The sequence below is a fragment of the Typopeltis vanoorti genome, chromosome 17 (genome assembly GCF_054136105.1).
Source record: "Typopeltis vanoorti isolate ZY-2024b chromosome 17, IOZ_Tvanoo_1.0, whole genome shotgun sequence".
NCBI classification, from domain to species: Eukaryota; Metazoa; Arthropoda; class Arachnida; order Uropygi; family Thelyphonidae; genus Typopeltis; species Typopeltis vanoorti.
The window spans coordinates 38,646,276-38,659,099 of NC_143565.1; the positions used below are offsets into that span (position 1 = coordinate 38,646,276).

The window sequence follows — 12,824 nt, forward strand, 5'->3', positions numbered from 1 at the left end:
GACGATATGTACTGTGTCACTTGAGGTTGTCACTGTGGGCTGTTTCTATATAGAATCTTTTGAATTATATTTTTTGGATAACCATTTTTGGATAGAGTTTTTGATATGAGTGAGAGCTCATCAAGTGATGAGTTCTCACTCATATCAAAAATATCTGTGATATATATCTATATATATATCAAATATATCTGTGATGATATTTGTTGCTCTGTTTTTTTGAGCATATGAATGATGCTAAGTTTTTGTGCATAATGATGAGTAAATTTAAAATAAATATAACGTCCAGTGCCTGTAGGTTTGGGGTAGATTGTGAGCTTGATTTGTCTATCATCCTGTTTTTTTACTAATACGTCCAAAAAAGGTAATTGACGGTTTTTTCTACTATAATGTGAACTTAATTTTTTGGTAGAAAGAATTTATTTTTTGAAGGAACTCGTGTAAGACATTTTCCGTGTCTTTCCAAACGATGAACACATCGTCTACATATCTCCGCCAGACAAAAATAATTTCGGAGTTATTTTTGATAAGATGCCATTTTCTAAATTTTCTATGAACAGATCCGCGCACGGTGGTAACAGGGGACTGCCCATGGCTAAGCCTTCCAGTTGTTGATACAATAAGTTGTTTCCTCTAAAATAGTTTGATTTTAGGCAATGGCGGAAAAGCTGCGTAATGTCGTTTGGAACGAAATTTTCTATGATCTTAATTACTTCATCGACCGGTACGTTCGTGAATAAAGACACTACATCTAGACCTTGCAAGTATATCTGTATTGGATATATTGATACTTTTTAGTTTTTCAACGAAATGCTGAGAGTTCTTTATGAATGAGGTTGATTTTTTTATCTTCTCTTTCAACGGACTGACTAGGTGTTTGGCTAGTAGGTATGTAGGAAAATTTCTGGCGTCCACGATCGGGCGAAGCGAAACTCCGACTTTATGGACTTTTGGTACACCATATAGGCGTGGTGGTAATGGATGTAGAGATTTTAAATTTCTTTGTAATTCTTGAGGCCATCTAGTCATATTGCGTATTAAGAGATTGGTCTCTTTGTGGTTTTACATGGATCTACATCTAATATATGATAGGTAGAAGAGTCAGAAATTAAAGCATCGATCTTCGTTATGTAATCTTTGGTATTCATAATAATAGTTGAGTTTCCTTTGTCTGCTTTAAGGACGATAACGTCTTTGTTCTTTTTTAAGTTTAAGAGTGCTTTCTTTTCAGATGGTGTAATATTACGTTTCGGTGGTTTTGCGGTAGAGAGTATGATTGTACTTTTAAATCTTATGTCATTTGCTACTTGCTCTGAAAATGAAGAAAGACTTTTTTCAATATTACTTATAAAATCTATTTTTGGGATGTGATTAGGAGCTATTGAGAAGTTGAAACCTTTTTTAAAAATCTCTGGTTCTTGTTTGGAAAGACTGTAGTCCGAAAGGTTGAAAATAACCTTATCATCCGGGAGACATGGTCTAGAGTTGTATTTTCTTTGATAAAGTTCATCAATTTTTTTAATTTGAGATTCCTTACTGGACTGAAAAACCCAGGTCTATATATACCCTGGTATATATATATATATATATATATATATATATATATATATATATATATATATATATATATATATATATATATATATATATATATATATATATATATATATATATATATATATATCCAGCTAATTCAAACTTTACCTAATTTATTTTACCAAGCTCCGAAAAATCCGGGTCTTTACTAGACCAAAAAAAAAAAAATCAGCAACTATGAAACTCCAAAGCTTGGTAAAATAAATTAAGTAAATCCAGCTAATTCAAACCTTACCTAATTTATTTTACCAAGCTTTGGAGTTTCATAGTTGCTGATTTCTTTTTCTTTTTTTTTTTTATAGTTTCAAACTAGTTGCATAGAAAAAACAGAGTTTTCTGATAATTATGATAACTTGATGAAATTTCATAATACATTCTATCAGCAGAGGTCTCTGAATTCGTGTTTTTGATATCAGCGTCGGCCACATGTTTACATCTGATTACCTAGTTTCGCTTTTGCCTTGGGGTAGTGTTATTGAACACCCGTTTTATTTATTTATTTAATTTTGTTTTTCTTTTTTAATGATGGTGACCTGATTTCTTGTTTTGTTGCTGTTCCTTGCAGGCGCACTGTGCTGCCTTGGAAGAACGAAAGGTAACTCCATTAATGCTGTTTTAAGTTGGTTACTTAGTAATTACTGTTTTGCGGAGAATCTCAAGAAACTTATTATTATTATCATCATCATTAAACATCCTCTTTGTGAAAAATACTCATCCCGGGGTCCCACACCCAAATTATTGTACCATGCCTTAATAGAGGGTGAATATATTAAATATATTCACCCTCTCTTCATTCCGGCTATGCATTCCAATTGTTCACCACTCTCCGTGGAAAAAACTTCACCCATAACTTTTAGTGTGGCCGAGCGATTGAAAAAAAATTTGAGGAATGAGTTGATATTACGAAAACTGTAAAACATTTATTAAATTCTTTTACATTTTTGTTGTATTAATATAATTTACTCTTATTTCTAAATTTATTTAACTGAGAGTTCATAGTATTTTTATCCTCTATTTGATCCTCTATCTTGAGAAAGGAGGATTGTCTGCGCCTCTGTATCCCTGCCTGAATGGAGATTCTTTAAAAGCTTTGGTGAATAAAAATCATATTATTACAAAAATCCTTTTTGCCAGGATTTTTGTAGTAATATGCATTCATTGATTTTATGTGTAATGTCAAATTTAAATAAAATAATAGTGGATCCAGGTGTTATGATTGTGAAATGAGAAATGCATTTGTACTTTGTGAGCCATACATTTTGGTTAACATTAAGATGAGAACAAAAATGTAGGCCCAAGCTGATATTACCTTGGATCTACATTTTTGTTCTCATCTAGACACAATCCCACTGATATGCTGAACATTCTCTGGTCAGAGATTGGAAATCTGATTTTAGTGGAGTGATAAAGGGATCATTTAGCCTATCATTTTTGAGGTGAATTTGTCATATCATAGATGATAGGCTAAATGATCCCTTTATCACTCCACTCTAGTTTACTCAGAGGAGTGATAAAGGGATTAATATTAATGGTAAAAGACTAAATCATTTATGATATGGTGATGATACTGTAGCAGTGGCGCACTCAGGATTTAATCTTTGGGGGGGGGATGAGTTGAGTAGACGATTTGAGAATACACACTAAGCATCGCATACGACCTATGACTGAGCATCTACAATAATCACCAATACACAATAGCCGTGATCTCCTCTAGCCCAGTTCTAATGAACAGTGGCTATAGAGTTATTTATAGAAGATGCGGGTTGCATAGCCTGTGCAAAAGTGAGTGGAGTGTATTAGTGAGAGAGGGGTTGTCAATCAGTTTAACTGCCCTCTTCTGTATAGAATCCAGTATTCAATAGTTAGTTCTTTTGCTTATCTAACCTTAAGCAAAAGAGAGCCTAATTTTTTTGAATGCAGAGGAGACAATAGTTGTGAAATATTTGTGGCAAGAGAGATTAAAGGTTAGAATTATTTTGAGAGGGTGAATATCATCTTGCATAGAGATTTGAATATTGTCAAGGATGAGATTAGAATAACAGGTTTTTTGGGGGGGGGGGGGGGGGCATAATGCCAAGCTGTTTTGCTGGCATTGAAGTTGATAATGTTATCCAAATCCCAATGATGAGTGCTTTGAAGATTGGAATTTAAGGTAGTAGAGATTAGATTTCCAGATGTTGTGGTGATTTGTACTTTGCAGGGTTTTTCAAATGAAAAGGAGTGTAATGTGCTGTCATTAGCAAAACTCTATACTAGATGGGCAGTCAGCTATAGTACTCATTTATGTATAGAAAGAAGAGAGTGGGCGAGAGAACAGAACCTTGTTGAGCTCCGACATTAGTCGGTATAGATAGAAGATAAGGTGCCATCCACCATCATTCAAAGTGAGCATTCAGCCAGAATGCTAACTACCCAGTTGCAGAAGTCAGGGGGCAGACTGACTGATGGGAGTTTTCGTAATAGACTTTTGTGCCAAATTCAGTCAGAAGCCTTGGAGATAGCAAGAGCAACTACTTGAGATTCATCGAACCTTTCCAAGGTGTTTGTCCAGAGATGGGTAACATAGGTTAGTAGTGAAAGTGAGTGGTTGATCAACAATGATGAAATCCATACTGTCTGTCATTTATTAGATTAGATTTTCAAGGTAGGAGTTGGTCATTGATGGTTCTTGCTGTTATTTTAGAAAGAACTGAGGTGTGAGAGAGAGAGACAGGATAGTAGTTTGAAAGTAAGGATTTGTTTCCCTTAAATAGGTTATATATGAGTTAGTTTCCAGACTGCAGGATGGATACTGGTGGAATAAGAAAGTGTAAATAGGTAGCATAAAGTGAAAGTTAGCTCTAGGTTACTGACCTGTAGAACAATTGGAGGGATGTCATCAGGACTAGGAGATTTTTTTGGTATCCAGTTTGAGCAAACTTTTTCTGATCTCCTTCTGGTGAAAGATAAAACATGGCATTGTATGTAGGGTGTCAGCTATTCAAGAGTTGGAGGAAAAGTAGGAAGACAGGAGCTTGGCTTTTTCTGTGGGTGATGATACAATAGCACCATCTGGGTGTAATAGTGGTGAGCTGAAGTTACGACTGATAGCTTTGGCTAGAGCCCAGAAGGCATGGCTGCTGTTGTAACAAAAGAACAAATAACAATAGACAATAACAAAATAGAGCAAGTACAAGCACTGGCGCACTCAGGATTTAATCTTGGGAGGGGGGTACTCAAGATTTAATCTTGTGAGGGGGCTGAGTTGAGTAGGCGATTTGAGAATATACACTACACATTGCATACAACCTATGACTGAGCATCTGCAGTGATTGCCAATACATGATACCCGCGATCTCCTCTGGCCAGGCTCAAGCGAAGTAGCACTCAGTCTGCAATTCCTGTTATTCCTCGGCCATGATTCCTGAGAGCTATGGGGTATTCCCACCTTATGTGACTGCTAATTCATAAGTAGTATAGAAATAGAAGACACGACACAACATAAATAAAAAAAAAAAGGAATTTTAATTAGGAAAACATTTTTGGAAAATTTTCTAGTGTTTTTTTTTTTTTCCTTTTGGAGGGGGCCAGCCCCCTCCCCCGCATGTTATTAGGTATGAATCTTAGGGCTCTTTCCAAATTACAAATAATTTCAAGTTTGTCTATCATTTTTTTTCGGTGCTATAGCAAAATTTAAACCTTTGTTAAGTATAGAGATTTCGTCTTTGTTTAGAGCGTGGTTAGATAGGTTGACTATGTTATTGATACCTGTGGGTGATTGGTGGCTCCTTTTGTTTATTGCTTCTGGTTGGTTGTTGTTGTTCACTGTGGCAAACTTTGAATATGGCGGCTGGTTTTGTCGTTCTTTTAGTCTTTGAAATTTAGAAATTAGGTTTTCTTTCTTCGTTTGTTGGATGTGGTTTGCTGTGTTGTCCATAATCCTTTCTAGGATTAACCAGATATCTGCGTTTAAGTAGCTAGACAGCTCCGTTTTTTTCTTTTAGTAGCTGGTTTTGTCTGAAGCTGGTTTTTGTGAAGCTGGCCTTTCTGATCAAGCCCTGAATACCGTACACAGAATTGACTGGAAAACCACCAGCTGTCTACATCACACTAGAACATGGTATGAACGGAAATTCAAGGAAGCCTGTGAGATTATTATCAATCACCCTAATCTGAACAACAATGATGGGCTAAAAATCCCAAACATATGGAAGGTATATATTCGACCTTCCTCACCAAGAACAACTATAAACAGGACTGTAAAAAATCCAGTATTGTAAATCAAAAATAAGAATTGTAATACTAAAAATAGGACACCAATTGTTTCTGAAAGAAAACCATCTAAAAGAATGTTTATTCCTGTCATTGTAAAATAGAATTTAGCTTGATGTAAAAAAATTTATTTTTTCACCAGAGGTCACACCAGTAGAATAACATGTGATCAAATCATTGTTTCTCTAGCTTACAGTTAATGATGTAACTCAGCTTGTCCTGTATATTTATGTACGCTCCAGATGATGATCATGATGTGAAGATCGAAACATCGGAATAATAAAAAAAGTTTTTTAACATGGTTGTAAATTCCATAAAATTTTTTAAAATGAATGCTGATCACCGTGTAACCCTAAAAGAAAGGATTACGATAATTCATGGAGATTCAACCCACAAGCGATGTAATCAATACGGTAAGCTGAAGATCCAAGTTTCAAATTTGATCATTTAACTGGCATTTTTAAAACGGTGTAGGGACAGCAATATCACTCCTAATTGCATCAGGCTAAAGAGAAAATTCACTTCAACGAAGGCACAAAGAATATACCACCGCATGGAGAAAGCACTACTGAGAGAGCAGATCCAAGCTACCAGAAAGAACCTAGCTGCTACACAAAACCAGCTACTAAAGGAAAAAAACGGAGCTGTCTAACTACTTAAACGCAGATATCTGGATAATCCTAAAAAGGATTATGGACAACACAGCAAATCACATCCAACAAACGAAGAAAGAAAACCTAATTTCCAAATTTCAAAGACTAAAAGAACGACAAAACCAGCCGCCATATTCAAAGTTTGCCACAGTGAACAACAACCAACCAGAAGCAAGAAACAACAGGAGCCACCAATCACCCACAGGTGTCAATAACATAGTCAACCTATCTAACCACGCTCTAAACAAAGACGAAATCTCTATACTTAACAAAGGTTTAAATTTTGCTATAGCACCGAAAACGATAGACAAACTTGAAGTTATTTGTAATATGGAAAGAGGCCTAAGATTCATACCTAATAACATAGCAGACAAAATACATATAGAAACTGCGAACATTTTAAACCATAACAAAACAATAACAAGCAACATAACTAAACACGAATTAACAGCAATAAATCACTTAAAACAAATCTGAACATAGTAATAACCAGAGCCGATAAAGGAAATGCCACTGTCATTTTAAACCGTACCACTTATATAGAAAAAATGAATCTGCTGGTCTCCGACAATAACACATACAAATTAGTTAACTACAACCCAACTAACAGAACAAAAAACAAAACAGAGAAACTATTACAGTCAATTACCACATGGCCCGAAGATACAGTCAAAAAACTGTTTCCTCACTACGGGCGCTCCCCAAGAATTTACGGGCTACCGAAAATTCACAAAGAAAACACCCCGCTAAGACCTATCGTTGAAGGATATGATAGCCCGACCTATCACGTAGCCAAATAATTAGCGGCAACACTCAAGGAGTTGGTAGGTCATTCCCCCTCCTACATCAAAAACACACAACACTTCATAAACATCATCAAAGACATTACATTAGAAAAAGATGATTTATTAGTCAGTTTTGACAGCTCTGCTCTCTTTATGAATGTCCCAATCAATGACACAATCCTTCTCCTACAGAACAAATTCCCTCCAGATATCACGCACTTTTTGCACATGTATTACGGTCGGGTTATTTTGTATGGCAAAACTCCTTCTACTTACAAAAAGAAGGCACAGCCATGGGCTCACCATTATCCCCCCCTATTGCTAACTTTTACATGAAACATTTTGAGCAACTTGCCCTAAATTCCTCCCCTCTAAAACCCAAAGTCTGGCTTAGATACGTTGATGATGTTTTCATGATCTGGTCCCATAGTCGCCAGACATTAGGCACATTCCTTAGCCACCTAAACAAACAACACAAATGCATACAGTTCACAACTGAAATTGAAAAACACAACACACTTCCGTTTCTAGATACACTTGTCACATGTCTTATCTCGGGCAATCTTTCCTTCACTGTTTACCGAAAACCGACACATATGGGACAATATATACACATAAACTCCTACCTCCACCCAACACAAAAACTAGGTGTCATCAACACGCTAAGAAACAGAGCTCAGACGATCTGTTCCAGTGAACAGGCACTGAAAGAGGAATTTTAAATTATCAGTAATAACTTACAAAAAAACGGATACAGCCAAAACACTATTAACAAAAATTCAAAATTCAAAAAAATAAAAAACAAAGACAGACCAGACTGCAGTAAAACTATAACTATTCCCTACATTAAAGGAATATCAGACAAAATAAACAGAGTACTACAAAAGTACAACCTCAAAGCCACCTTTAAACCTCCTGCAAAATTAAAAAGCTTACTCAACTCATCCAAAGACCCACTCCCTCCACTAGCTCACCCTGGAGTATACCGGATTTATTGTACTTGCAACATACCATATATAGGAGAAACAGGACACACTATTCCTATTAGACAAAAAGAACATAAACGACACATTAAATATAATAATTATGGTGAAGCTAGCCTTTCTGATCATGCCCTGAATACCTTACACAGAATTAACTGAAAAACCACCAGCTGTCTACATCACACTAGAACATGGTATGAATGGAAATTCAAGGAAGCCTGTGAGATTATTATCAACCACCCCAATCTGAACAACAGTGATGGTCTAAAAATCCCAAACATATGGAAGGTATATATTTGACCTTCCTCATCGAGAACAACTATAAACAGGACTGTAGAAAATCCAGTATTGTAAATCAAAAATAAGAATTGTAATACTAAAAATAGGACACCAGTTGTTTCTGAAAGAAAACCATCTAAAAGAATGTTTATTCCTGTCATTGTAAAATAGAATTTAGCTTGATGTAAAAAAATTTATTTTTTATTTTTATTTATTTTTTCACCAGAGGTCACGCCAGTAGAATAACATGTGATCAAATCATTGTTTCTCTAGCTTACAGTTAATGATGTAACTCAGCTTGTCTTGTATATTTATGTACGCTCCAGATGATGATCTTGATGTGAAGATTGAAACATCGGGATAATAAAAAAAAACGTCTTTTTAACACGGTTGTAAATTCCATAAAATTTTTTAAAATGAATTATTTGCTTAACCAATCATGCTTGCGTTTTGGTTTGGCTGCATATGTTAATATTTACTGTAGTAAGAGCATATTATAGTATTTACAATCCTCTGCATTTAAAATGTTGTAAAAAAAATTCTTTTACTCTTACACACCGGTTTCCATCAATTAAAAAACAAAGAGAAAAATTGCAATAACTCAGATAACTTGGAGAAGAAAAAAAAACATATGAAAGCCAGGTACATTATCTAAAATGCATTTAGTGACCTTTCCTATAAAGCAAAAGCATAATGGGATGCAAGGACAATTGATTTGGTCAACAGCCTCTATATTCAAGTAGATTAGTCATGAAGTTACTTCATGCTTATGTATAGGATTAAAATAGAATATAATTTCTTGGCATCTTTAATTCATAGTATATTCATATTCATATAACCAAGTGGAAAAACTTTCAACAAATGTCTTGTCTGTTATAATTCACTTACTAACCAAGCAAAAAAAAAATTTTATAGTGATCTGTATAAAGAAGATAATATCTGATTACTGAGCCAATAGGCTTATTGTCCCAGTATATAAAAGAGACTCAAGAAGGGAGTAACTCTAAAAGAATAACATTATTGTGTCACTGTACAAAGATTTATGAAAGGAAAATGACAGCAGTAATAATGGATCAAATAGAGGAAGGTCTAAGAGAAGAGTTTAGTTTTGGAAAAGGGAAATCAACTAATTTGATTTTTGCTGTAAATGAAATGATGGAAAGATAACAGAGAGAATTTGGAAATGGCTTTTCTTGATTTGGAAAAGACCTTTGATTGGGTTCAGTGGGGGGGGGAGTACTGAAAAGTTTGGAAAAGATAGGTATAAGAAAAGAAGAAATAGTTCTTATCAAGAATATTTCCATCAATTAAAAAACAAAGAGAAAAATTGCAATAACTCAGATAACTTGGAGAAGAAGAAAAAAACATATGAAAGCCAGGTACATTATCTAAAATGCATTTAGTGACCTTTCCTAAAAAAGCACTACTGTATGTTAAATCTATAATCTATCCTAAATCCAAAATTTATCTACAATCTATCCAAAACATGCATCTGTGAAAAGTTTTTTTAAATGCTGTTTTCACCAACAAAAGGTTACTTTGCAAACCTATAGTACATTTTGTATGAACAGGCTGTGTATTAGTGTTTCAGGTTTATAATATTCCAGTCTTTTAAATAATTTGCATTTTCAGCAGAGGAATGAGAGGTACAATAAATGCAGTGTTGATAGTTTGAGTCTCCCATAATGAGTCGTAGAATTCTATGGAGGTGCCCATGCAATAATATTAATAATTAATAATAATTTTAAATGTAAGAGCTGTGTTGAAGTCTAAATTTGGTAATTTAGAATGATTTACACTTAATAATAGACTGTCGCAAGGATGTGTCATTTCTCTATTGCTGGTCATTGTGGTAATGAATGGTGTCCCTAGATACAGTTAGAGATGTGTTGATTTAGAGCATATTCTGAGAGAAATTACAGAAGCTTATACTGAATGGAGACTGAGAAGTTGCTTTTATAATGTACTTTAATGTACTGGCTGAGAGCACATACATGTAGTAATGAAGTAAACCTTTTAGATTGTCAGGTCAAGGGTCTGTACCTGTACATTATGAATGACTAACACTGTGAAAATTGAATATGAGCCATATAAATTGGTTTTGCAGCATCATGCTTAATACATTTTCTGTATATGTGATTTCTTTTACAGTGGTTTTTGGACAGGGGAGAGAATATTGGTATTTCATCTAAATTGCATCATATAGTTATATATATATATCATTCATCTGTGCTATAATTATTATTGTATGAATGAGTGTTCTTTTTTTTTTTGATGAGTCACTGTATTTGCAAAACATCTATTAAATATTTGAGATGTTATTTAGTTAATACATGTGATTTATGTGACATTAATATTTTAATTATTGTTTTCAAGTGTAAAGTATATTTGAGGATGTGTCTTAACCTGAAAATTTATGAACCAAAAGTGCATTTATTTTTGCGTTGAAAAGATGATATATCCTAGGGTATTTTTTGTTTAGTCATGTTAGATACTTTTAGCTGTATGTAGGAAACTGACTTTGCTTATGTTCCTGCTTTATAAGAAGAAACAGTTTTACTTCATCATGACAAAACTGAGCAGAAATAAATAAATAAAAGGAAGGAAAGAAATATGATTTTTTAAAAACTATGAATTTCAGAGAGAGAGAGAGAGAGAGAGAGAGGAGGAGGAAAGAATTTATCAGAGATTTAGTGGATTATTGTTTCATATTTTTATGTATTTGAATGCTATATTGTGATTGAGCACTACTGTCTGTTCTCTTCTTAAAATTCATTATTCATAATCATTTGAGATTTTATCAAGTTTTGTAATGTTTTCATAAATTATAATAGAATATATGTCAAAATATATATATATATATTTATACAATATAAAAATTTTTATTTTATATATAATGTTTATTTAGTACACTGCCCAGTTAAAGCTATTTCAAATAATAAATGTTTACTCATTAAAATGTTATTATTAGCTGATCTCCATGATGCCAAGACTTTTTTTTTTTTCTGGATGTTCCTCTGTCAGTAACATTTATCATATTGTGCATTTAAATTTATTCAATCTCCATACTGTATATATAATGCATATTGCCATTCTCTATATAAAAAAAAATCTACTCCTCACACTCTTGATCAGTCCCATGTTTATGACATCTAGGGATGTTCTCATTCTCCCTATATTAACTAAATTTTCTGAAATAATTTATATCAGTATTTGTTACTACCATGAAAGGGATGTTGTTTAGATAGAGCAAGTGATGATTTAGAAAAAGATATTTCACTTTAGAAATGTAGTTTCACTTTTCATGTACTGTACATGAACAACATATTCTCTGAAGTGAAACTAAATGTGTTTCTTTTTATCATTCACTTGGTTGATTGAGCAATTGCTACTTTTTGTTTACTATTATTTGTTGCCTTGCTTTGCATTATTTATATGTAAGTAATGATATGAAATCTCTGTTTTTTTTTTTAATTAATGCTCTGGTTTAAGTGAGTGTATTATTTTCTCATTTAGAAAGAAGAAATTATTATTATTATTGTTATTATTACATGACACCTCAAGGAAGTCCAAGGACTCGTCATTTGAGGGCACTACACACACATCTCACTGTCTCCTATACTACTTAATACACACAACTACCATCAAAATCATCTACTACCAATCATCACCACCAACTGTATTTTTTGTCTGTAAATACATGTGTTTTGATTTGCCTGTATGCAGATGAAAAACCTGAGTTTCCTGGAGTAAAAACCCTGCTACCTCCATATGAGATTGACTTACTCACCTTCAGTTGAAAAAGGTTACAGAAAGATTCTTCTGGTCACAACAAAAATTAAACATAGACCTTTTCTGATCAAAGGGTGCAATGTATTGTTCTTCCAATTGGGTTATGGAAGCTTTAGTGAAATTTCGTATACTATCATTTGGATGTGTTATCAAGAAATGTGAATATTAGAAAGCTTGCAGATTATTTGAAAGCAAAAGTATTTATGTTAAAACTGACAAGATTGAGTATCAGTCATGAAAATATAGAAGAGATTATTTCTCTTCTATAGAAGAGAAATAATAAGAAGAGATTATTTCAAAGGAACCTCTGCATTTTAGCAAGGTGGGCTACCTGACTCATAACCCATCCAATACTATAGTGTACTATAAGTTTTGAATCTTTTATTGACACAAAGTCTTGATTGAAATTGATGTCATAAAAATTGTTTCAAAATAGACACACTCTCTTCTCTGTCTGGCTCCCACTGATGAGACCATAATAAAGGTCG

At 33.7% G+C, this 12,824-nt stretch overlaps 1 protein-coding gene across 2 annotated transcripts in view; it reads left to right on the plus strand.

The window, feature by feature from the left end:
- Positions 1-2,047: 2,047 nt before the first annotated feature.
- LOC150097304 (mitochondrial thiamine pyrophosphate carrier-like) overlaps positions 2,048-12,824 on the plus strand; it is a 75,360-nt gene continuing 64,583 nt past the window's right edge. For both annotated transcript variants that reach the window (XM_090407521.1, XM_090407522.1), the window contains exon 1: positions 2,048-2,188. The gene's annotated coding sequence lies outside the window, so the exon portion shown is untranslated. The remainder of the gene's footprint in view (positions 2,189-12,824) is intronic.